Genomic DNA, 25,206 nt, shown 5'->3' with positions numbered 1-25,206 from the left:
GAATTGTGTAGCTTCATTTGTATTGAATAATACTTCAGCTCCCTTTCTTTTCAATCATTGGCTTAAAAAACCTCCCCTATCTTTATTATTATATAACTCTCAGGAACTTCTATCAAAATTTATTAGCACATCTCTTAATATTTTAACATTATTCTGTACATTTTTTTCACTTACCCTTTTTCATTTTTGCTTCAGTTTTTTTGAAATGTTCCCTTCCCATGCAGCTTCCTTCATTTGCAGTTTCTTAACATTACTCCACTCCAATGCTGACAGCGTTTCGTGGCTCTTGTGCCACTGCATCAGAGACATGAAGAGACAGCACCTGCGTTGGGCCGGTGGTAGTTCCAGGTTGCCGCGTGGCAACTCTTTAGTAAAAGGGCCCCCAAAATTTGGCATCTAACTGCAACCTTGTGCTAATATTCTATAACAGATTTGGCACAACTCTGCCGTTATAGAATACTGGCTTAGCAACCAGTTTTTTAGGCCCTAACCGTTTATTGAATTTCTCCCCTGAAGTATAAGTAGAGAATAATCCATCCAAGAATGTACAGATCATGCTGTCAAAGCACCTGGGAAGTAGAGACAAGATCTAAAACTGACATCAAACTTTTACAGGCAATAAGTACTGTAAAGATTTCAACAGGGAAGCAGCTGGAGGCTACCGAAGCACGTCCAGGATTTCTCTACCAGCTATGTTCTGGGCAATCTGCAGCAGATAGAGTAAAATTCTGTTTAAACTCAAATAAAATCCAATACAATAATCTAAATGGAAATAAATAAATGAAATGAAATCTTCAAAACCAGGAGGGTTTTTTTTTTTCAAATGATGGACCTCCTGTGACCAGCAACATATTGTAAAAAGCCTCTATACAAGCACTACCTCTTCATATTAATATTTAATGATGATCATATTAACGCTGTAATAGTAATCAAAAGGGACATGGATTCAGATCTCAATTTTAAACCTAAAGAAATACAGAAAGAGAAAGAGCAAGAGAGCTTTTCCCATTCATCATGGGAATTTCAATCTTCAACAAGCACACAACTCTTTTTTTCTTGTGATGACTTTAGAACTCCAATTTATTTTTGCTCTGTTTATTTGATAAAATTGGAAAACCATCTGTGCTCAGGAGTCTGGAAATAAGCAGCACACACTGTGGAATTGAGTAGTAACTAGCAGCTTTCACCCAGTAAGCAAGTATATCTGATTTGATTCAATTATTGGACACAGTCTTGTTACAGCAGCTATGCTACTGTGTCTACAGTCCTCAAAATATAACCTTTACCATTTATATTTTCCCTTCTATTGGTCTTATTCATAGGTCTCCTATTTTATGTAAATGTGTTCTTATTTTAGCTTTTCTTTTTTATTTAACAAGGTCTTTTACAAGTACAGCATGAATATTACGATACTAAGAACCAACAAACAAATAAGTAATCATGAACATATCACTTGTGACCACACAGATCCAATACAGGGGCCCTTTTACAAAACAGTGGTAAGCCCAACGCAGGCGTACTTCTCGCTAAAAGGGAAGTACTGCTGGGCTACCGCAGTAGCCCGGCAGTAGTTCCTACCCCTAGCGCGCCCCATTTCCAGCACTACAAAAATATTTGTGTTTGCCCGGCCGTAATCTGGCAGTGCCGTGCGCTGCCCAGATACTGCCAGGGTAGCACGGGAGCCCTTACCTCCACCTCAATTAGAACTAGTCACCAAACATGGTCCATAACAAATTAGAATTTTTAGCAGAAAAGTCTGTTGGTCACAATTTTAAATTCTGTTGGGAATGAGGCTGGAAATTTATTGGGACAGTTCTAATTCTGGAGGGGAGGGGAGGGGAAAATTTCTATAGGTCATATTCTAAAACTGAAGGGGTAAGAAAACATTTGTCCTTGGCTCAAGTCTGGATGAGCAGTTGTCATGCTTTGTTTAGGATGAGCCCTTTGTCTCCATTGACATTATGGTGTCTTGCTATCTCTATTGCCTATTTAATTCTTCTACGCTACCAACAGTCTTCCTTCTCCAAGATTTTTGTGTCCTCAAATCTAATCGTATGACCAGTTGTCTTAGCATGAAGGACTACAACTGAGTTTTCCTTGTTGCAGAGCTGGTGATGTTTCTTATGGTCATACAGCCTTTCATCTACAGTGCGTCCAGTTTCGCCAATGTACGATTGGCTGCAACTGCAATGGATTTCATACATTCTAAGAGTTTGAAACAGAGGTAACCGGTCTTTCACATGTGTGAGTGTGGATGCCAGTTTCTGTGGTGCACTGTAGGCTGTTTTGATGTTATTCTTCTTTAGCAGTTTTCCTATGTGATGTCACTCCTTGGATGTAGGGGAGCACTACAAGTTTTTGTTCTGTCATGGCATTTTCATCTAATGGTTGTTGGTAATTGTAGATTTAGCAGCTTGGGTTGTCCAGAAGTTTTAGGGCTTGAGAAGTAGCCCTTCTGCTGTAACTATTAGCTAGGAATGTGTCCCAGAGGGTGTCCTTTTCTTTCTGAAGACTGTCTGGGTCGCAAATTCTTAGTGTTCTGTTCATCATGGAGACTGAGACCAACAGATGCCTCCCCTTTCTGGAAGTAATGAGCAGAAAGCAGGCAGAGGGGGTCACGCAGTATACAGAAAACCTATCTATATCAACCATTATCTACATACAGTGTCCCTTCACCACCCAGCCTCAAACAAAAAGTTGTCCTACGTACACTAGTGAACAGAGCATTAAGAAGTCTTTGCACACAGAAAAACAGTTAGAAACATTTTTCCACTAAGAGGACTATTTTCGTTAGTCTTCTTAAGAAACCAAATAGTTGAGTACCTACAGGCATCAAAAACTGGGAGCAGATTTTCAAACCATTGCATGAGCCCAGGGATTCTGAAAATCTGCTCATCTCTGCCCACAAAAATATGAACCTTGCAGACATATCAGCACATGTACAGTATTTAGTGGAGCTAGATTTTAACACACTACATTACCAGTTAAAAATGCAAAAGTAAGTCATTCTGAAAGAAAAATGCAGAAACATTATATTGTAAATCCAAAAAGACTTAGGGCCTCTTTTATCAAGGCACACTAGAGGTTCTCACGCAGCAATGCTGATAGAGCCCATTCAAAGTGAATGCACTTTCTCGGCATTACCGCATCAGGAACTGCTAGCGCAGCTTGATAAAAGAGGCCCTTAGCTCTGTCAAAGACTAATAAACAGATAGCAGAGATAATTCACTGTGATAAATAATGGCAAGTCTTTTAGAAAGAGAGATACCAGGCAAGTGCTGCAAGCATGTCATTCAATATAAGAAATTAAAAAGAGTCAATTGAGATCAAGTGTGAGCAACATTAAAAATGAATGAAATAAAACACAAATCTCTTTGCCTAGAGTACTGACTTTAATGATTTTTTATCGTACTTGTCTGTATTATAAAATATGGGAAGGGGAAAAATGGGATTAGAGAATCAAAAGACATCTGTGCATGCATGTATATGTGGCATTAATGTATGAAGGAAAATGGAAAAGCAGTAGAAAGATCTAAAGGCATAATGATGGCTTTGATGAGTCTTTATCACATAAGACTAGCAGGCTCATGAAATATGAGGATTTTCAAAAAGGCAGCAGCAGCAAATTACAAATCTGTACAGAGCTACAAAACAAATAGGAAAAACTGTGTTAGTGTAGGTTAATTTGTCAAAGTAAAACAATCAAATGTTATTATATATCTTATTAAAAATGTTTTCCACTAAGCTTATTTATTTTATGTATTTCTTTATTTTAGAAATGTTATATTTCCCAAATAAATGAAGAAGTTTCAAAGTGCAAAAAATCAGGGTTATACATTGATAAAAATGTTTAATCACATGATTAATCGTGATTAAGATTTTTAATCATGTGATTAATCACATGATCCAAACATAAAAGAATTGAAATAAATTTAGCATGTACACATTCAACCCTGTTTACAAAGCCGCACTAACAGCTGCAGTGCGTTAATGCCGACAAGGCCCATTCACTTTAAATGGTCTGTGTCGGCATTGCCACGAGGCTTTGTAAACAGGAGAATAGTTGTATACATCTCGCTCCTTTTCATGGGTACCATCTACTCCCTTCACTCCCCTCTCCCATCTCATCTCTTCCCTCCATCCATTTTCCCTTCTCTCTTTCCTCCTTTGATTCTTCCATCCCCACTTCCAGCATCTCCCTTCTTTGATTCTTCCATCCCCAGTTCCAGCATCTATCCTCTATCCATCCCCCCAGCATCTCTCTCTGTTTTTCTGTTTCTCCCACCGCTGTCTCCCCCTCTCACTCCCCCCATGAACCGCATCTTTCTCGCTATCTCTCTCTTTCTTCCTTTTTTCCCCCATACCTCTTCTTACCTCTCCTCTATACGCGCCTTCTCCCTTAAGCCATTGTCCAGATTTTTTTCTGTGAATGCTGAACAGAAGAATTCATTGAGCTTTTCCAGTTTTTCCTTATCACTTTCCACATATCAGCTCAGCATCTTTGAGTCTCCGAATTTCATCTCTGGGCTTGCTCCTTTCCCCAAAATACCTGAAAAAAGGTTTTGCCATGTCGCTTTGTATCTTTAATATACATTTCATATATATTTCAGCTTTGCATCTTTAGCCATTTTTACTTCAATCCATGTTTTTGACATCCCTCGGCATTACAATGGACCATAACTTAACACTAGAGAGCCAAGTGGCATCCACAACAAAGAAAATGTTCCACTCAATGTAGAAACTCAAACGCGTGAAGCAATTCTTCCCGAAGGAAACATTTTGCAACCTGATACAAACAATGGTACTAAGCCACTTAGATTACTGCAATGGAATTTATATGGGATGTAAAGAACAAACCTTAAAGAAACTTCAGACCGCTCAAAACACAGCAGCTAGGCTTATATTTGGTAAAACGCAACTTGAAAGTGCAAAACCCCTCCGCGAAAAACTACACTGGCTCCCAATCAAAGAACGCATCGCCTTTAAAATCTGCACCCTGGTTCACAAAATCATCTACGGAGAAGCCCCGAATTACATGACAGACTTCATCGACTTACCAATTAGAAATACATACGAATTAACACGATCTTATCTAAATCTGCACTACCCAAGCTGCAAAGGACTTAAATACAAAACAACTTACGCATCTAGTTTTTCCTACATAAGCACACAACTGTGGAACGCATTACCAAAAGCCTTGAAAACGACATACAACCACCTAAACTTCCTGAAATCACTAAAAACCAACCTGTTTAAAAAGGCATACCCTACTAATCCAACTTAAATGCCTAATCTCTGCAACACAACCAAACTAAAGCACTGAACTCTTCAGTTCTCCGATTCCCTAATGTAGATGTGCCACATGAACTTGATCTTACCACAACATCATCCTGTATTTGTTCACACCGTAGCCTGCAAAGGCCTCTCTGGTACTATGTAAGCCACATTGAGCCTACAAATAGGTGGGAAAATGTGGGATACAAATGTAACAAATAAATAAATAAATAAATTCTTACTTTGACTTTTTCACCTTTACGTGGTACTGTCATTTGTGTTTCTTCTTGTGGATCTGTATTTTTGTGAACACTAATTTTTTTTAACTAGATTCTTGCAGCCACTTGGAGGAGCTATATCTGTTCCCCTTTCCAGTGGTCTGTACTTGCTTTTCTTATGAAAATATAAGTAGACCTTTTTATAGCCCCTTTCAGTTTACTTCCTCATTTTATTGAGGTCAGAATGTTTGAAATCCAGAATTTTTTGTTTTGTTTGTCTAGACTCTACCTTAACTTTTATATCAAACCACACTGCTTCTCAGTTGGGGACCTGCTGAAACATTAGACACACTTTCTCCATTCATGAGCTATTAATTCTAGTGTAGATCCTTCTCTGGTGGGTTCAAATCATCATTTATCTGAGCAAAGCCCCTTGCAAGGCAGGCACTATCTTTCTACTTCTTTCCAGGTTTGCCAATGGAATACTCCTATTCACATCCAGTAGACTATTATCACTGTATTATCACCTCTCCTTTCATTCTACCTTTGCATTATCATCACTGATTAGATCTCAGTCCAGTTCTTCAGTTTGAATTGGAGGTCTGTAGACTACACTGATGAGGATGAATGGGGCATCTCCTCTTTCCAATATGACCCACAAGACTTTCTCTTTTCCCCACATCCCCTGTATTTCAGCCACTTTAATGTTCTTTACTTAGAGAGCTACTCTTCCCTCTTTTTTGCTAGCTCTATTCCTCTTGAATAGATTATAACCAGATATACTGATACCCCATTCATGAGACTCATGGAACTTTGTCTCCATTAATAGCCACAATATCCAAGCCCATTTCCACTATTAGAGCTTCCAGATCAGGAATTTTACTGCCAATACTATGAACATTTGTGCTCATGGACTTCCATCAATTTTTAGATTGTTCAGTTTTATTGTATAAAGTTTATATTCTGATCTCCTCTTCCCCTTTGTTATTGCTAAGTATATTAAGATATGTTCCCTTCTAATTTTTCCTACCATCATTATGCTTTTGCTAGGGGTGTTTTCTTCCACCTCCCATCTCCTTCTTCTAGTTTGCATGCCTGTCCACACATTGATTAAAAGTTTCACTTAGGATCCTTTTTCCTGCCACAGAATGATGTAGTCCATCATTGCAGTATAGACTCGTGATGTTCCATCTATTGCTCCTGCTACCTATATATCAAAAACATACCTACTTACACCAGGTTTTGAGCCACGTGTTAAAGCTGGTTGTGTTATACAGTCTCTTTTCTCCCTTACCATCAACAGGTAGAACGTCTAAAAATGCTATAGGTGGCAATGCTATAAATTGATGTCTCAATCTATTTGCTCTAGTGCCCTGTGCTTAGTGCCAATTCTTTAACAGCATCTTGAACCAAGTTTCTGTTACAGAACACTGGTTTAAATTGGCATTGGTGCACCCATTTTTACTTGTTTCTTCATTGAAGCTATTTGGACAGTCCAGTGTAAAACCCCGTTAAACTTTGGATTATATTTATATTGTTTTATGTGTACCGATTTAATAAAGACATCCTTTTTTCATAATCAACTATACATCATAAGACTCCTGAGGAAGGCGCTTTGCGCACTGAAACACGGCTGCTGTGTTGAGTCGGGTTTTTTTTTTGCAATAAAGACTTTATTTCCATCATCATGTCTCCTCCGGTATTTGAGAAGAGCCCATCCTTCCTACTGTTTGCTTCTGCACCCATTTTTAGGCATGCCCTCTTATGCTATGTCAATAGCAGATGTAAGTTGAATCTCAAAGGTCGCCCAATAATGCACATAGATTATAGTATTCTATAAACTACACACATACCTGGGAGACACACCCATGGTCCACCTTACAGTTAGGTGCTATGATACTTAGACACTACCTTATAGAATAGCATCTAGAACACATGGGTGAACATAAGAAAAGCCATAATGGGTCAGAATAATGGTCCATCTAGCCCAGTATCATGTTTCAAACAGTGGCCAAGCCAGGTCACAAGTACCTGGCAAAATCCCAAATAGTAGCAACATTCCATACTACCAATCCCAGGGCAAACAGTGGCCTCCCCGTGTCTATGTCAATAGCAGACTATGGACCTTTCCTCCAGGAACTTGTCCAAACCTCTTTCAAACCCAGGTATGCTACCCACTGTTAACACATCCTCTGTCAAAGAGTTCCAGAGCTTAACTATTCTTTAAGAGAAAAAATATTTCCTCCTATTTGTTTTTAAAGTTTTCCTAGTAACTTTATTGAGTGTCCTTTAGTCTTTGTACTTTTTGAAAGAGCAAAAAATTCGATTCACTTCTACTCATTCTACACCACTCAGAATTTGGTAGACCTCAATCATATCTTCCCTCAGCTGTCTGTTTTCTAAGCTGCAGAGCCCCTAACCTCTTTAGCCTTTCCTTGCATGAGAGGATTTCAATTCCAATTATAATTTTGGTCGCTATTCTTTGGACCTTTACTAAATCCACTATATCTTTTTTGAGATACGGCAACCAGAACTGAATGGAATACTCAAGGTGAGATCGCACCATGGAGTGAGACAGAGGCATTATGGCATTCTTATTTACCATCCCTTTCCTAATAATTTCCTATAATCCTGTTTGCTTTTTTGACCGCAGCTGCACACTGGATGCCTACTTGTCAACTAATGGCACCTTTGATGTGCCTAAGTGGTGTTTACCTCTAGGCTCCACTTTATAGAAATACCCCCATAGTATTGATGTGATAATAAATCTCTTTCAAAGATAGGGAAGTTGTAGAATTAGAGACAAGAAGTTGTGAGGTGGTAGACTTAAGGACAACATAAGGAAATATTTTTTCATGGTAAGGGTGATAGATTCCTGGAATGCTCTCATGGTGGGGAGAAATCCACTGAAATTCAAGGGAAGTAAGGGATAAACACAGAAAATTCTTATATAGCAAGAAGATAGAATCAAAGTAAAACTTTAATGACCTTCACACTTCAAACAAGGCATGGAGAGGTATAACCTGCACGGAGCAGCTGGTACAAATCTCAGTTCTACAACTCTGGCTACCTTACCGAGCAGACTAGATGAACCATTCTCCTCTTTACCTGCCATCACTTATTATGTGCTTATGCACATAAACAACATTTCCCATGTCCTTTCTAACCCCAAAACAGGAAAAATACCCAAAATGTTAGATTTTTTTCCAGTGTCATTAAATTTCTGATTCTTGACAGTAAGCTTGGAATCAAACAAAATATCAAGATTACAAATATCAGCTAATACTGGAAGCACTAGATAGAAAACATAAATTTGTTTGAAGGGTATTTTGGGGGAGGATTTTGATTATGATTATTATGATTATGGTTACCTGAATATATGTAAACCACTTTGAATGTAGTTGCAAAAACCTCAGAAAGGCGGTATATCAAGTCCCATTTCCCTTTCCCTTTATACTATTCATATTCTGACACTTATCTCAACTGCACTTGCCCCCTCGGCTACCTATTTAGATTTTTTATTGTATTGTACAAACAATGTTAGCACCATATATATGTTGTCTGGACGTTCTAATGCATGTCTGTTGTTTCATTTGTAGTGTGACATTGTATAATTTTTATGTTACATGAATGTTCTTCAAAGTTTGCTATTATGCTATCATTCATATTCTGCTGAAATTTATCATATTTGTGTCCCTGTGGAAAATTAGATCACTCAAACCATTTCTAGAGCGTTATGCTCTGAAAACTTTGATTCATGTCGTAATTTTTAACTGGTTAGATTAATGTAATGTCTTGCTTATAGACATCCCTTTATACTCACTCAGGCTCCTTCAATTGATTCAAAATAGCATTGTGAAATTAATTTACAATGTCAAAAAATTCTACCATGTGACACTCCTCCTTAATGATCAACATTTGTTACATATTCAGTATAGAATCCATTATAAAATTCTATTTCTTGCTCATAAAGCTCGTGTTACAAACCTATAAAATTGCCTTTATTAACCCTTGAAGTGCATTTCTCTAGTTTGGCCAGCAGGTGGTGTATTTTTTTTTGTTGTTGTTAAAGTTTTATAGAAAAGTGTATGCTCTCTTTTAGTTTCACTTAGTGGAGAAGTGAATCTACAGTACTGTGAACAGTATACTTTTAAAACTTGTTGACTGTGCTCTGATTGGCCTGGAGTTTGAAATTACCCAGCAGTTGTTGCTGGTTGTTACTTCAGTCTTAGCCCGGGAGAAAAGAGAGATCTCTTTACTGATGCTCGATGAATTATATGTCCCGATCTTCTCAGGTATTGTTTAGACAGTATGCAAATGTTTAGTTAGGATTATAATAGATCTATAATTCAGTTAACTGTTATTGTTTGCTGATTGCACCTTTTTTTGTTTATTGTTCCAGTGTGACAACCTGTTTAGTTTGTTGACTCTGCCTGTCTGGACTGATAAAGAATCCTGGTGGTTTGTGTGTTAGGTCTTTGAGTGCTTTCTGGGAATTGTGGGACCACTGGGAGTGTGGTTCCAGTAACCTAGAAATCACTGGAGATAATTGGAGAGCAGGAGACTTGCCCAGAGACAATTATGACCCAGTTGGTAGGAGGGTGGTGCTAGTGTAGAGCACAAGTGGCAGGTACAGGTAGACCTGAGCTGTTCTGGGGATAGACCCTCTAAATGGCCCCGGAGTAACCCCAGGTGGATAGCTAGGCATTTCATGACAACTCTCTTCACTGGTACTCCTTTGTACCATAGATATTTACTGGTTCCACATTGGCCCCAACAGTTTTTGCACTCATATTTTACCAACTAATTATTTGTTCCTTCACTTGGGAAGCTAGTCTTTGCCTCCTCACACAACTCCACATTCTGTTGTGTAGTCCCTACCCTCTGGAACCTGCTCCCAGTTGATATCTGCTCTGAACCATCCTTAGCAACATTTAAAGCCCTTCTAAAAACATGATTATTTCATCATGCCTTCATTGAGTATGCTCCCTGATAAACTTTGATCTGTTTCCAAGTCTTGCTCTCCATTTTCCTGTCTGGGTTTCCTGTTCCCCTCCCTCTTGTGATATATTCAATTACATTTAGTTGTGCTACTGCTTACTCCCTTCCATCTTCTGCCTTACTGTTCAACAGGTTTAGTTGATTGTTTTGTCATGTCTTGATCTTTCATTGACCTCTTTTATTGTTCACCACCATGATGGTTTCTAAATGGCAGTATACCAAGTTTGCATTAATGAAATAAATATTTTTGTTGGATGATTGTTTTATGATCCTGTTATATATTTATATTTCTAATATTGGATCATGTTAATCCTATAACTAGGATTCAGTTTGCCATCTCCAAGTTTACATTATTTTGCTATAGTTATTCTGTTATCAAAATTATAAGTTTTATGTTAAATTGTACCTGATGTACACTGCCCTAGGTGAATCTCATCATAAAAACAGTTAATAAAGCCCAATAAATAAATACAGAAATTTTATTGAGAGTCAGAGCTATATTATGATGTTGCATCTATACATGAATGACAGAAAGACAATCATGAAGAAAAATAAGATATAGTAATATCAACATTACATTGGAATAGCTGAGTTTCATCAACATAATACGTTCTTTGACACCAAAATAATTGACCAGTTGTCCCACCATTTGAAGATGGATGTTAAATATAATGGTACAATAGAGAACAACCCTGGGGAACTCTAATCAAGAGAGGAATTCAGGAAGACCATGTTTCCTGGAAAGCCCTCCTTGCCATTTGTTGAACGATAAAGATTGAAATCAGCCCAAACCAGAAGTAGCAATATCAATAGACTAATTGTAAGTACATAAAAATATACGATCTGTTGTATCAAATACATATCAAATAACTAAAAGAACCGTAGAGCCCCCTACCATCAATGCTGTTCTGAGAGAGTCAATGGCAGAAATAAATAAGGCCTCTACCCTCTATCCCCTCTGCAATCTACACTAATAGGGCTCAAGAACACTCTGGTACTCAAAAAAAACTCCTCCAACTGACCCTGGACACCCTTTTCTGTTGATTTTCTCAAGAAAGATAAATTAGAGACTAGTCAATAGATTGAAAAATGGATCATCAACTATGAGCAAAATCATTAGCAAGCATTACTTGAACTTGCCAGTCTGCATTTGCTTTTTTTTTAAATCTGAGATGCAAACAATATACATGGCTTTCCCTAAGTGTTTATATTTGTTGTATAGGAACTGTGGAGGATTTTCCAAATTTATGTTCCACCTTCACCTGAATGTACACTGCTCCACTAGCATTTGACTTACAGATCTCATACACTACTCCAATAGCAGTCAGCTTGCATGTCTCATATATACCAGCTGCCCTGAAAGCACAGTACGTCAATAGCCAGCAGGCATTTGCAGGTTAATTTTATAATTACTGCACCTGAATGTACACTATTTCAATTGTCTTAAATACTTGCAGGTCATTTCCAATGATTCCGACATATGGTACATCAGATTTACATGCTATACAACTACAAGCCTTTTCAGGTTCTTCCTAGTAGCTCTTGTGGCCTAATAATTGGCCTAAAAGCAACAACAAGGACTACTGTCATGCTTTTGTGGCATTCCAGCACCTGCCTTTTCGAATGTTTCTACTTAAAGGTATTCAGCCTCATCCTGAAATACAGGCTCGGGTGTTTTCAAAACAATTACAGGAGTACCACACTCAAAAGCACAGAGTACTACACTTAAGTGGCCTTCCACAGGGCCAACAGCTGGATCCTATATGATCTCAAATATGGGGTCACCCCCGCATCAGTGTACCTACATCGGTTACGCTTATAGCTGGCTAACCTGTGCGATAAGTAGAATTGATTCTCATAGGTCGGGCAGATTCGATAGGATGGGGAAAATAGCACCAAAAACTGGACAAAGGGGGCAGTAAGAAACCTACACAAGGATGTCCACCAAGGAAGGGTCAATACTTAGACGAATATCCAATGAGTGTACAATATTTAGTCAAATATGCTTATGCGACTTGTTGGGGGAGGGCCTCTTGTTTACATAAGGAAACAACCTCTTATTTGTGTGTATGTATAGAGGAGGAAACCTATCTCATAATGGCTACTTGGTTTTGAGTGAGAGCAAAAGTATTAGGAGTGGCCGCAGCTAGGTTTCCTGTTGGTGGGGCGACTGAATATGACACATTAACGGTGGGTCCCAGCTTGATGGAATACACAGTATGTTTTACACCGAAGAAATATCAAATGTGACATGGTTGTCCCATGCTAGCAGTGGTATGGATGATGTCTATTACCAGGAGCAGTCCTCCTCTTGTATAGAGGAGGGCTAGCATCAGAGTAACAGATGCCAACCTCAGACTTTGACGGAATGGGGAGGCTGAAGGCTTCAAGAAAAGAGTCAACGGTTAAGAAGGGGAAGATGCTTTGATAGCAATCCCCAGATCAAGGCTGTGAGTTTAGCGCCTAGGCATGTCTATGGTATATGCCCAGGCAGAGCTGAAAATCTGCTTCTTAAGTAAAAGCGAAAGTAGAGGGAGCTGTGTGACTCCAGGGACTAGACCTCTTGCCTTAAAATGCTCTAGATAGAAGGTTGAGTCAGGTATTTAATTGCTAGTTACTGTAAACTGTATTCATATATGTAATTGCTCGCTATTATGAATGTAGTTGCATATGTAAGTTGTAAAATTTTCATTTCTCGGTCTTTAAAATTAATTTTCAAAAATATTTTTGGGAGGAGGCAAGGGCTACCTCCAAGGTGCAGGATCTGGGGGGCATGATGTTGTGGGGGTGGACAGGGCAAGCTGGGGGGCACATTAAGGATGGGGATGGCCCAGAAGCCGAGGAGGACCCTGCTATGCTGGCCCAAGAATAATGTGATTTCTGGGCCATCTGGTAGTTACATAGTAATGAGATGCAAAACAAGCATTTGAATGTTTTGCATCTCATTACTGTGTAACCCCAATGACTTAAATATCGCCACGTATTCAGTCAAGCAGCGTTAGGGCTGTTTGCATTAAGGGCCTATTAACGCAACTTAATGCCCTAACGCTGTTTAATGAATTCCCCCCTTTATCTTGGTAATCAGATGCTATAGATCTTCACTTTCAGTCAGTAACATAGTATCATCAGCATAGTAAAGGTTGCTGATGAGTCTTTCACCAATTTTCACACCTTGGGTTTTTTCATACAGACCTTTTTCTCTGATGATTTTTCCTGCATATAGATTTAACAGGTATGGGGTAAAGTATGTAGTCTCTGTTATACACCTTTCACAGGGTTGTAAATGAGTGGTTTAGTGCTAGGGAATGAATATGGACTGCACATTAAATTTAGTGAACATTACTTTTACCATGTGCTGTTACTGTTGCACTTCACCTGCATGCACTTAATGCTTCCTAAATAAGAGGTGATAAGTGCATCCACACTGAATATACAAGGGCTAGATTCTATTTATTAAGCCTAAAAAGTCAGCACCAAAAAACAAATATACCTAGGCGTATTCTATAAACCATGCCTAACTTTAGGCAAAGTTTATAGAATATGCCCAGTGCCTGTTTCCTGCGACTATATTTAGTTGCAGCCATTTATGCCTACTAAAACCTGGTGTAAATGCCGACACCTGAGTTACGCGCAGACTGGCATATTCTATAACACTGCTTGTAAATTCAAGGAATGCCTATGTGCCCCTCCCATGGCCCTCCAATGGCCATGCCCCCTTTTCAGATCTGTGTCTTAGAATTTACGAGCATCAGTTTATAGAATGCACTTAGAAAGTCGTGCGTGTAAATTCCAATTAAAGTCAATTAGTGGCAATAATTGGTTCTTAAGTGACAATATTGGTGCTGATTGACTTGTTCAGCCAATTAAATTGTGTGTACAAAACAGAATATGACCAGATTTGCGCATGCAACATAGGTCACACTATATAGAAATTGGGAGTAAATGCATGCATTAAAAAACTATGGGAAGATTCAGGAACCACCCCCAACAGTTTGCACTCAGGCTTTGCACTTGCCACACATTAATTTTTGCCTCTAATGTGCAGTAATTGCAAAACTGTAGTGCATTTTATTAAAGTGGCCCCTTAGTTGGATAGCTAAGTATAAGGCATATAAACAGAAAAGTCTGGCAGCAAAGAAGTGTTACTTCTCTTACAACACTGTTAAAACTAATAAGAGTACTTGAAAATTATTTCACACTGTCTACAAGGTCATTACAGCCTCTGTTACAAAACCTGTTAAGAATGAGAAGGTTCCAGACTATAATCAGCTGGCTGTGTTTTTTCAGTCAAAGTCGTCTATTTACTAAGTTATGTTTATTGGCAATTGGGAGTTATTTGGTAACAACACAGATTAATGCAAAAAATGTGCACTGACATTAAGGGAGGAATTTATCAACTTGGTATACCATTAAAATATGTTATTTTACACAGTGGGGGGAATCCAAGATGGCTGCCACTACCTAGACAAGCTGTGGACCTCTTTTTCCTAAATCAAGAATTATGCCGAAAAGACGAGGAAGGGCAGCAGCCCGAGCTTCCCCTTTATCTTGTGGTCCGATTGACCATTTTCTGAGGACCCCAGGACAGAATGCACCGATCAGGAGCGGACCCTTGATGGACGCCGGCGTTGTAGAGGAGTTATCGGCGTCTTTTGGGCAGGATGTCACGCTGAGCCCCGACCAGAGAACTCCACCCCCGCAGCCTCATTTGACCAGTTCTCCCTCTGGAGGATCGATGGGGCCTCTGCCACGGAGCGGAGAGAGTCCCTCGAGTGAAGCTTCGAGACGGCTCAGAGAAGAGACAGTGGGGCAGTTGGAGGCCCCTGGGACAAACAATCCTGTGGAAGAAATTGCGGGCCAGGAAGGAATGGAAGGAGTAGATGTTCTGAGGAATCCGGGACAATTTAGAGATACTCCTTCTAAATTTTTGGAGAAACTGGCAGAGGTAACTCTTGATTCTCTATGGGATTTAATATCCCAATCAGTGCAAACTCTTACTAATCAAATAAACACTATCTCTGAGAAAGTAATAACGATTGAACAAAGAATGGAGAAGAATGAAGTAGATTTAAAACTACTAACTGAAAAGGGAAACAAAACGGATAAAAAGATTTTAGTTATGAAAAATTTACAATCTGTAATGATGGACACTGTAAACTTGAGAAGAAAGATGGAAATTTATGACAATTTTATGAGATGTGATAACTTAAGGTTTATAAACTTCCCGAAGGTTAAAATGGTGAAACCGATAGATATGCTGAAAAGATACCTTCAAGAAATTTTGGAAATTCCTCAAGCAAATTTGCCACCCTTTAATCATTTACTACGTACCACAAAAAGAACTGGTTCAGCAGCAACAAAGTGATTCATTAGATATTTCTGAAACAGAACAAGCTAAACCTGCAACTTTGATAGCTACACTAGCTTTAACACCAGACAAAGCATGGCTTTTTAGATTGTTCTTCAGAAACAGGGAAAAATTATTTCTTGGATTAAAAATAAATATGTGCTGCTGTGGCTAGGAAAGCGAATAGAATGTTGGGTATTATTAGGAAAGGTATGGAAAACAGGTGTGAGGATGTTATAATGCCGTTGTATCGCTCTATGGTGCGACCGCACCTAGAGTATTGTGTTCAATTCTGGTTGCCGCATCTCAAGAAAGATATAGTAGAATTGGAAAAGGTGCAGAGAAGGGTGACTAAAATGATAGCCGGGATGGGACGACTTCCCTATGAAGAAAGATTAAGGAGGCTAGGGCTATTCAGCTTGGAGAAGAGATGGCTGAGGGGAGACATGATAGAGGTATATAAAATAATGAGTGCAGTGGTACAGGTGGATGTGAAGCGTCTGTTCATGCTTTCCAAAAATACTAGGACTAGGGGGCATGCGATGAAACTATAGTATAGTAAATTTAAAACAAATTGGAGAAAATGTTTCTTCACCCAATGTAATTAAACTCTGGAATTCGTTGCCGGAGAAAGTGGTGAAGGCGGTTAGCTTAGCAGAGTTTAAAAAGGGGTTGGATGGTTTCCTAAAGGACAAGTCCATAAACCGCTACTAAATGGACTTGGGAAAAATCCACAATTCCAGGAATAACATGTATACATTGTTTGTACATTTGGGAAGCTTGCCAGGTGCCCTTGGCCTGCATTGGCCGCTGTCGTGGACAGGATGCTGGGCTCGATAGACCCTTGGTCTTTTCCCAGTATGGCATTACTTATGTACTTATGTTTCCTGATGTCTCGAAAGAGACTCAAAGAAGGCGAAAACAATTTTTACTACTAACACCGGCTGTTCTCCAATTAGGAGGAGTATTTTATTTAAGATTTCCTTGTAAATGCATTGTTCGATATAATATGACAAAATATGTTTTCTTGGATCCCTCACATTTGACATCATTCATTACCTCTAAACGTTCAACAGGAGTTTAATAATTTAATTTGCTGTCCTGTTCTAGGTATAATTGCTGAAATGAGCTTGTTTTATTTCCTTTTATATGCCTCTTGAAATTTGGACTTCTTGGATTCAATACTCGTGGACTTGAGTGTTAAAACTTCATTGTCATGTTAGATTATAATGTAGTATATTCTTTAAGTATTTTTCTTTTGGAAGTATGTAATGCTTTTCTGTTTCAAGTGTTTAATCTTGAAAACTGAATATGGATGTAAATTGAAAAATATAATTAAAAATGTTATTTTACTATTAGGGCCCTGTTTATAAGGTGCGGTAGCGTTTTTAGTTCACGCTAAAAATTAGTGCGAGCTAACGCTAGAGACACCTATAGGAATATAAGGGTGTCTGTAGTGTTAGAGTGCACTAAAAACACTAGCACACCTACAGTTCTGCTTAGTAAACAGGGCCCTAAAATTGCATGAGTCTGTGGTAGAATAACATATCTCAATGGTAGACCACATTCATAACTATATCCCTACATAAATGAAATGTGGGGTTTTTGATAAATCAAAAGTACAAACTATTCTTACTTAGTGTGCACCATTTTTCTACAACTCACACTATGGAAAAATAGCACACAGTAAGTAGAATAGAGCTTGGAGAAGAGATGGCTGAGGGGAGATATGATAGAGGTTTATAAAATAATGAGTGGAGTAGTACAGGTAGAAATGAATCGTTTGTTTACTCTTTCTGAAAATACTAAGATTAGGGGGCACGCAAAGAAGCTACCAAGTAATAAATTTAAAATGAATCAGAGAAATTATTTCTTCACTCAACGAGTAATTAAACTCTGGAATTCATTACCAGAGAATGTGGTAAAAGCAGTTAGCTCAGCAGGGTTTAAAAAAGGTTTGGATAATTTCCTAAAAGAAAAGTCCGTAAGCCAATATTAAGATGGACTTGGGAAAATCCACTTCATATTCTAGGATAAGCAGCCTAGAATCTGTTTTGCTGTTCTTGGATCTTGCCAGGTACTTGTGATCTGGACTGGTCACTGTTGGAAACAGGATACTGACCTTCGGTCTGTCCCAGTATGGTAATGTTTATGCTCTTAATAGACAACACTAAATACTTGTTTAAAAAAAGAGAGAGAGAGAGAGAATATGAAAATGAAACAAAAAATGTTTTCTACTGCACAGCCCTAGTGATTCCTAACACGGAACTTGCAGTTGAGATTAACTTTTCCCCATGTGTATCTCTTTGTACTTGTCCACATTAAAAGGGTCTTTTAAAGTGTATTAAGCAGTTGACTCAGGAATTAGCACATGTTAACTGTTACTGCAGTGGATAATGCCAATTAAAGCCACCTCAATAGCTGGTAGTAAGTCTGCATTATTTGCAATACATTTATCCCCAAATTCTATATAAGTCGACCAAATTGGGCGCTCAGTTTTGGACGCAGATTGCAGATCCACATGTAAACTAATTGACTGGTTATTGGCATTAACAAACTCAAATCAGCAGTTATTAGTAGTTATGTGAACATATGCTCTATGCCCCTATTCTATAACCTGCATGCCTAACTGATTTCATGCACAACACCGGAGGGGCATGGGTGGTTCATGGCTATTCCCAGTTTTTATGTGGTTATAGAATATTTGAATTTGTGGTCCTGACAGTCTTTGACTGGCATAAATGCTCACGCCCAAAGTTAGGCTTGAAATTGCGTGCTAAGCTAGTTCTGTGCGGAACTGGCTTTATAGAATTAACACTTAGGGCTAGATCCTATATATGGCGCCTGAAAAATCGGTGCTGAAAAATTTCTACCCAGGTGTATTCTGTAAGCTGTGCCTAACTTTAGGCATGGTTTATAGAATATGCCTAGAGCCCTTACATGCGCCTAAACATAGTTATGGGAATTTATGTCAAGTAAAACCCGGTGTAAATACTGGTGCCTAAGTTAGACATGATGCAGGGGTATTCTATAACCAGGAGCATAATTTTTTTAATGCCCATGATCCGCCCATTCCACGCCCAAGGCCACACCCTGTTTTTGGCTGCACGCATTAGAATTTACGCACACCACTTTATAGAAAATGACTAGCAAGTTATGTGTGTAAATTCTACTTAAAGCCAATTAGTGTCAATGATTGCCTGTTAAGTGGCAATTATCGACACTGATTGGCTTGACAATTAATTAAATTGCACATGCAAATACAGAATACACCAGGATTTGCACTCGCAATTTTAGTTACGTTATAGAGAATCTGGGGGTTAACATGCATCATCCCAGTGCCTAACTCTGGAGGACTTTTACTGAATTTCCTACTTAATGCATGGCACATGTATTGTCTCTTTGTTAATTCTATGGGAAGATACTGAGCATACTCCCAACAGTTATCACATAGGTTTTGCAGTTACTGCACATTAATTGTTCCAACTAATATATACTGACTGCATATTTTTACTGCACTTTAGTAAAAGGACCCTTTTAGAATTTTGCATTTTAGAAAGGACATCCAACTCAAGAATATGGACACCCAAGTCAGTACGTCACATATAGAAGTCGAGTTCGCATGTATTTTAGAGCTGGATGTGGCATCATATAGCCTGCTCTAAAATAAATGAGAAATGGACATCCATGTGTTAATAACCCAAGTATTTTGCTGATAGTTTGAAAATGTACATGCGGAAACAGTCATTGAGATCTGAATCTGCCAAACAGTTGTGTGGTCCGTCTGCTACCAGCATGCCATAATGCTGAGACTTGGAACCGTGCCTTTGCTAAGCTCCCTGATTATTTAAGATGCTGTGTAAATGTTCGACAGTTTAGAAGATTGTTGAACCCTCATTGTTTTGTAAAAGCTTTTAGGAGAATACGATCTTTATTATGCTGGACATAACTTTATAGATGGTGTTAGATATTGATATTGCAATTGTATGTGATAAGGTGTGGTAATTTTAATTATTGTACACTCACTGTTTTGTAATTGCCTTGTCTGAGTGACTGGATCTTTTTTTTTTTTGGGGGGGGGGAGAATAAAGTTATTCGTATGGAGAGTGTCATCAGGTATATGTATCATTTTAATTATGTGTGCATAATTGTGACCTGCTTTGGTTAAAGCAGGTTATCAATTTTTAAAAATAAATAAGTACATTTTACAAACTGAAATGTCCAGGGAAAAACAAGAACTATGGATATCTTTGTGGCAGCATAGGAACCTCCATGTTATAAAACGGCCAAACAAAAATCCATGCAAAGCAAAAGAGTAGCCTAATGGTTAAAGCAGTGGGCTGAGAACCAGGGCCTCTATGGTACTTATTTTTAGAAGAAGGGCATAGTTATCAATGTGGGCTACCATTAAGATAAGTTATTTTACTATTAAGGGGGAAAGTTATCAATGGGGGCTATTGTTGAGTTATTTTACCACAACCCATGCTATTTTAGCACAGGTCCTATTTTATGCATTGAGACCTACTTACTAATAACTTGAATTTAACAGCAAAATAACCCATCTTAACGATAGCCCACATTGATAATTTCCCCCCTAAGATGGCTTATTTTACCACTAACTCATGCAATTTTAGCAGAGGTCTCATATTATGCAATGAGATGTGGAGGGGCATTTTCTAAAGAAATGTCCAAGCTGTGATTTGGATATCCTTGCAAAACAATGAAATCCAGGGGCAGAGAAACCCATATTTTTGAAAAAAAGATGGACGTCCATCTTTCATTCGAAAATACCGTCAGAGATGTCCAAATCCTTAAATTTGGAAGTCACTAGATTTGGACGTCCCTAGACATGGACGTTTCTGATTTTCAGCGATTTTCAAAACCAAAGACGTCCATGTCAAAAGCGTCCTAATGCAAGCCATTTGGACATGGGAGGAGCCAGCATTTGTAGTGCACTGGTCCCCCTGACATGCCAGGACACCAACCGGGCACCCTAGGGGGCACTGCAGTGGACTTCATAAAATGCTCCCAGGAACACAGCTCCCTTACCTTGTGTGAGGAGCCCCCTAAAACCCACTACCCCCAACTGTACACCACTACCATAGCCCTTACGGGTGAAGGGGAACACCCAGATGTGGGTACAGTTGGTTTGTGATGGGTTTTGGAGGGCTCGCTGTTTCCGCTTGGCTGAAGTGCACTGCAGTACCCACTAAACGTGCTCCAGGGACCTGCATACACGCAGGCCTCTAGGACTGGTTGCTGCTATATAACATTGGCACAGCAGTTGACACCTGAAGACTAATCTCTCCGAAAACGTCCTTTATTGGAATAAGCACACTTATTCACAGTTAACTGCAGATCAGAGGTTGTGCCCCACTGGCAACGAGTCTCCCTGGTACTGAGATGAGCAGTAGGTCAGAGCTGGCAGAATGCTGTACAATGCCCTCTTTCAGCCACATTCAAGGGAAGAACTAAGTTGTGTAACGTGGCTAACACAGGAAAGGGAACTAAAACTGGCTTACAAAAATGGCCACTACCGCATGGACTACAACAGGAAACAAAACAGGGCACACTCTGACCCAGTAGGCAGGGGAAAAAGCACCATGGGAGAAGAGCCTACCAACTACCAACATCGTGAGACTGTAACACAAGCTAATGAAATCACGGAGCCCAATACCCTACACCCACCACAATGCAATGCTGATGTGACCCTGTACTGCACCCGAGAGCCACATCTGACCCAGGGAAAAGCTGTGACAGGATCAAACACATTCTGCTGTCATGGAGGTGGGTACGGCATTTGAGGCTGGCATAGAGGCTGGAAAAAAAGTTTTTAAAGTGGGTTTTTTTGGTGGGAGGGGGTTAGTGACCACTGGGGGAGTCTGGGGAGGTCATCCCCGATTCCCTCCAGTGGTCATCTGGGCAGTTGGGGCACTTTTTTGGGACTTGTTCGTGAAAAAAAGGGTCCAAAAAAAGTGACCCAAAATAGCGGTCAAAACGCCTTTTTTTTTCGATTATCAGCTAAAGATGCCCATCTCTCCTCGGCTGATAACCACGCCCCAGTTCCGCCTCCACCACACCTCTGACACGGTCCCATCAACTTTATTCGTTTCCGCGACGGAGTGCAGTTGGAAACGCCCAAAATTGGCTTTCGATTATACCGATTTGGGAGCCTTTGCGAGATAAACGCCTATCTCCCGATTTAGGTCGCACTATAGCCGTTTTTCTCTTTCGAAAATAAGGCGGAAAGCGTCCTTTACAGAGTACTTGCTTAGCACAGATCATCCCAGTGTCTATTGAATCTAGAAAAAAATATCTGCCCGGTGTGTTAAAAGCAGGGCGGATGCATGGTACAATCCCTGCATTTAGTGCATATGCTTTGCATTTACCTCATGTTAATTTTTGCTGTTAGTGTCTTGTATGTGCAAAAGTTACTGCACTTAAGCTAATGGGCCCCTGAATTTATTGTTTTACTATATGCCAATATGTGTAGATATGTGTGTATTACGTTTATTATTTTCCATTTAGTTTTATGCACTTTATTGTTTGATGGATCCCCTTTATGTGATTTTTATATATCTTTTATTCATATTGTATATTTAGGTGTTTTGTTGTCAAGATGGGCTACTGTTAAGACAAGTTATTTTACCACTAAGGGGGGAAGTCATCAACATGGGCTACCATTAAGATGGGCTATTTTACCAAGTGCTATTTTAGCACAGGCCCTTTTTTCTATGCACTGAGATCTAGTTGCTAATAACCTAAGTTAATAGTAACATAACTCATCTTAATGGTAGCCCACTTCTTCCCAACTCATGCTATTTTAGCACAGGTCCAATTTTATGCAATAAGACCTAGGGGGGAAGTTATCTATGTGGGCTACTGTTGAGACATGGTATTTTAATGTTAACCCAGGTTTGTGCCAGAGCCGGTGGTGGGAGGCGGGGCTGGTGGTTGGGAGGTGGAGATAGTGCTGGACAGACTTATACGGTCTGTGCCCTGAAGAGAGGACAGGTACAAATCAAAGTAGGGTATACACAAAAAGTAGCACATATGAGTTTATCTTGGGCACCAGAAAACAACAAGGCAAGCGATCTGCAAAATCCAATGTGGAAAACAAACTAGCAGATCAATATAATATCCAAAAAACTTTATTGAAGATACAGTATGTAAGACAAATGGTCAACACAGGCTGTGTTTCTCCCAACAATAGGGCTATGTCAGGGGCTATAATAAACAACAAACATAGCAAATTATAAAACATAAAAAATCGTACAAAATATGTATCTCTATAAAAATGTGCATAAAAAACATCAATATGAATAATAATGTACATGTAAAACATAGACATGAATTATAAATATTGAGAGTCTCTTTTAATTCAAAAATAATATCAATGTTTAAAAATGTATTAAAATGAACATATAAAATAACATTAAATGCAAATTATTATTTAAAAAATATATATAACACATAAATATGCATATATAAAAAATATATATAAATATGGCAAAAACCTCAACATTGTAAATTAAAAATTATAAATTAAAAACATATATATTAGATATAGAATACCAGTATGTCCAGAGACAGGCTCTAGATGCCGTGAGCTTCAGTTAGAAAACATTTGGTTATCTTAGGAGCCAATCCAGTTTATAATCGAAAGAGAAAAACGCCTATATTGCGACCCAAATCGGGAGATGGGCGTCTTTCTCCCGTGGGCGCCCAAATCGGTATAATCGAAAGCCGATTTTGGGCGTTTCCAACTGCAATCTGTCGCGGAAATGGGTAAAGTTGATGGGGGCGTGTTGGAGGCGTGGTGAAGGCGGAACTGGGGTGTGGTTATCGGCCAAGGAGAGATGGGCGTCTTTAGCTGATAATCGAAAAAAAGGCGTTTTTACCGCGATTTTGGGTCACTTCTTTTGGACCTTTTTTTCACGAACAGGTCCCAAAAAAGTGCCCCAACAGACCAGATCACCACTGGAGGGAATCGGGGATGACCTCCTCGGACTCCCCCAGTGGTCACTAACCCCCCCCACCAAAAAAAACCCACTTTACAAACTTTTTTTCCAGCCTCTATGCCAGCCTCAAATGCCGTACCCACCCCTATGACAGCAGAATGTGTTCTATCCTGTGACAGCTTTTCCCTGGTTCTGATGTGGCTCTCGGGTGAGTGTGACACCTTTTCTGTTATGTGAACTGCAGAGTCACATCAGCAATGCATTGTGGTGGGTGTAGGGTATTGTGCTCCGTGATTCTAGTAGCTTGTGGCAAATGCTCACGATGTTGGTAGTTGGTAGGCTCTACTCCCATGATGCTTTTCCCCCTGCTTACTGGGTCAGAGTGTGCCCTGTTTTGTTTCCAGTAGTCCATGAGGTAGTGGCCATTTTTGTAAACCAGATTTAGATCCCTTTCACGTGTTAGGCACGTTACACAACTTAGTTCTTCCCTTGAATGTGGCTGAAAGAAGGCATTGTACAGCATTCTGCCAGCTCTGACCTACTGCTCATCTCAGTACCAGGGAGACTCGTTGCCAGTGGGGCACAACCTCTGATCTGCAGTTAACTGTGAATAAGTGTGCTTATTCCAATAAAGGACGTTTTCGGAGAGATTAGTCTTCAGGTGACAACTGCTGTGCCAATGTTATATAGCAGCAACCAGTCCTAGAGGCCTGCGGGTATGCAGGTCCCTGGAGCACGTTTAGTGGGTACTGCAGTGCACTTCAGCCAAGCGGACCCAGGCCCATCCCCCCCTTACCTGTAACACTTGTGCTGGTAAATGGGAGGCCTGCAAAACCCACTGTACCCACATGTAGGTGCCCCCTTCACCCCTAAGAGCTATGGTAGTGTTGTACATTTGTGGGTAGTGGGTTTTGGGGGAGGGGGGCTGGGGGCTCAGCACCCATGGTAAGGGAGCTATGCATGTGGGAGCGTTGTCTGAAGTCCACCGCACTGACCTCTAGGGTGCCCAGTTGGTGTCCTGGCATATCAGGGGGGCCAATGTACTACCAATCCTGGCTCCTCCCACGACTAAATGGCTCGGATTAGGATGTTTTTGAGCTGGGCGTTTTTAGTTTCCATTATCGCTAAAAAAAACAAACGCCCAGCTCAAAACGTCCATTTTTTCGAAAATACGGTTCGTCCCGCCCCTTCACGGACCCGTTCTCGGAGATAAACGCCCATGGAGATAGGCGTTTCCATTCGATTATGCCCCTCTTTGTGAACAGTGTCATTTATAGAGTACTAACTTAGTGTACATTTCAGACTAGATTCTATATATCACACCTAAAAAATACACCTAGGCGTATTCTATAAAGTGCGCCTAAATTTAGGTGTTCTTTATAGAATAAACCTAAATTTCCGCTTG

At 39.6% G+C, this 25,206-nt stretch overlaps 1 long non-coding RNA gene across 2 annotated transcripts in view; it reads right to left on the bottom strand.

Annotated features, from left to right (window-relative positions):
- Nucleotides 1–1,566: 1,566 nt before the first annotated feature.
- The window catches only part of LOC115471168, a 53,613-nt gene continuing 29,973 nt past the window's right edge, over nt 1,567–25,206 (bottom strand). The window contains exons 3-4 of one of the 2 annotated variants that reach the window (XR_003942285.1): nt 4,375–4,549; nt 1,567–2,581 (exon numbers count right to left, since the gene is read on the bottom strand). This is a non-coding gene — a long non-coding RNA (uncharacterized LOC115471168). Of the gene's footprint in view, nt 2,582–3,396; nt 3,645–4,374; nt 4,550–25,206 lie in introns of those variants that run through there. The other variant, XR_003942284.1, reaches the window with a different exon arrangement.

The sequence above is a fragment of the Microcaecilia unicolor genome, chromosome 5 (genome assembly GCF_901765095.1).
Source record: "Microcaecilia unicolor chromosome 5, aMicUni1.1, whole genome shotgun sequence".
Classification (NCBI taxonomy): domain Eukaryota; kingdom Metazoa; phylum Chordata; class Amphibia; order Gymnophiona; family Siphonopidae; genus Microcaecilia; species Microcaecilia unicolor.
Note: the sequence above shows the minus strand (reverse complement) of the source record. Positions and strands in the feature narration are given on the sequence as shown.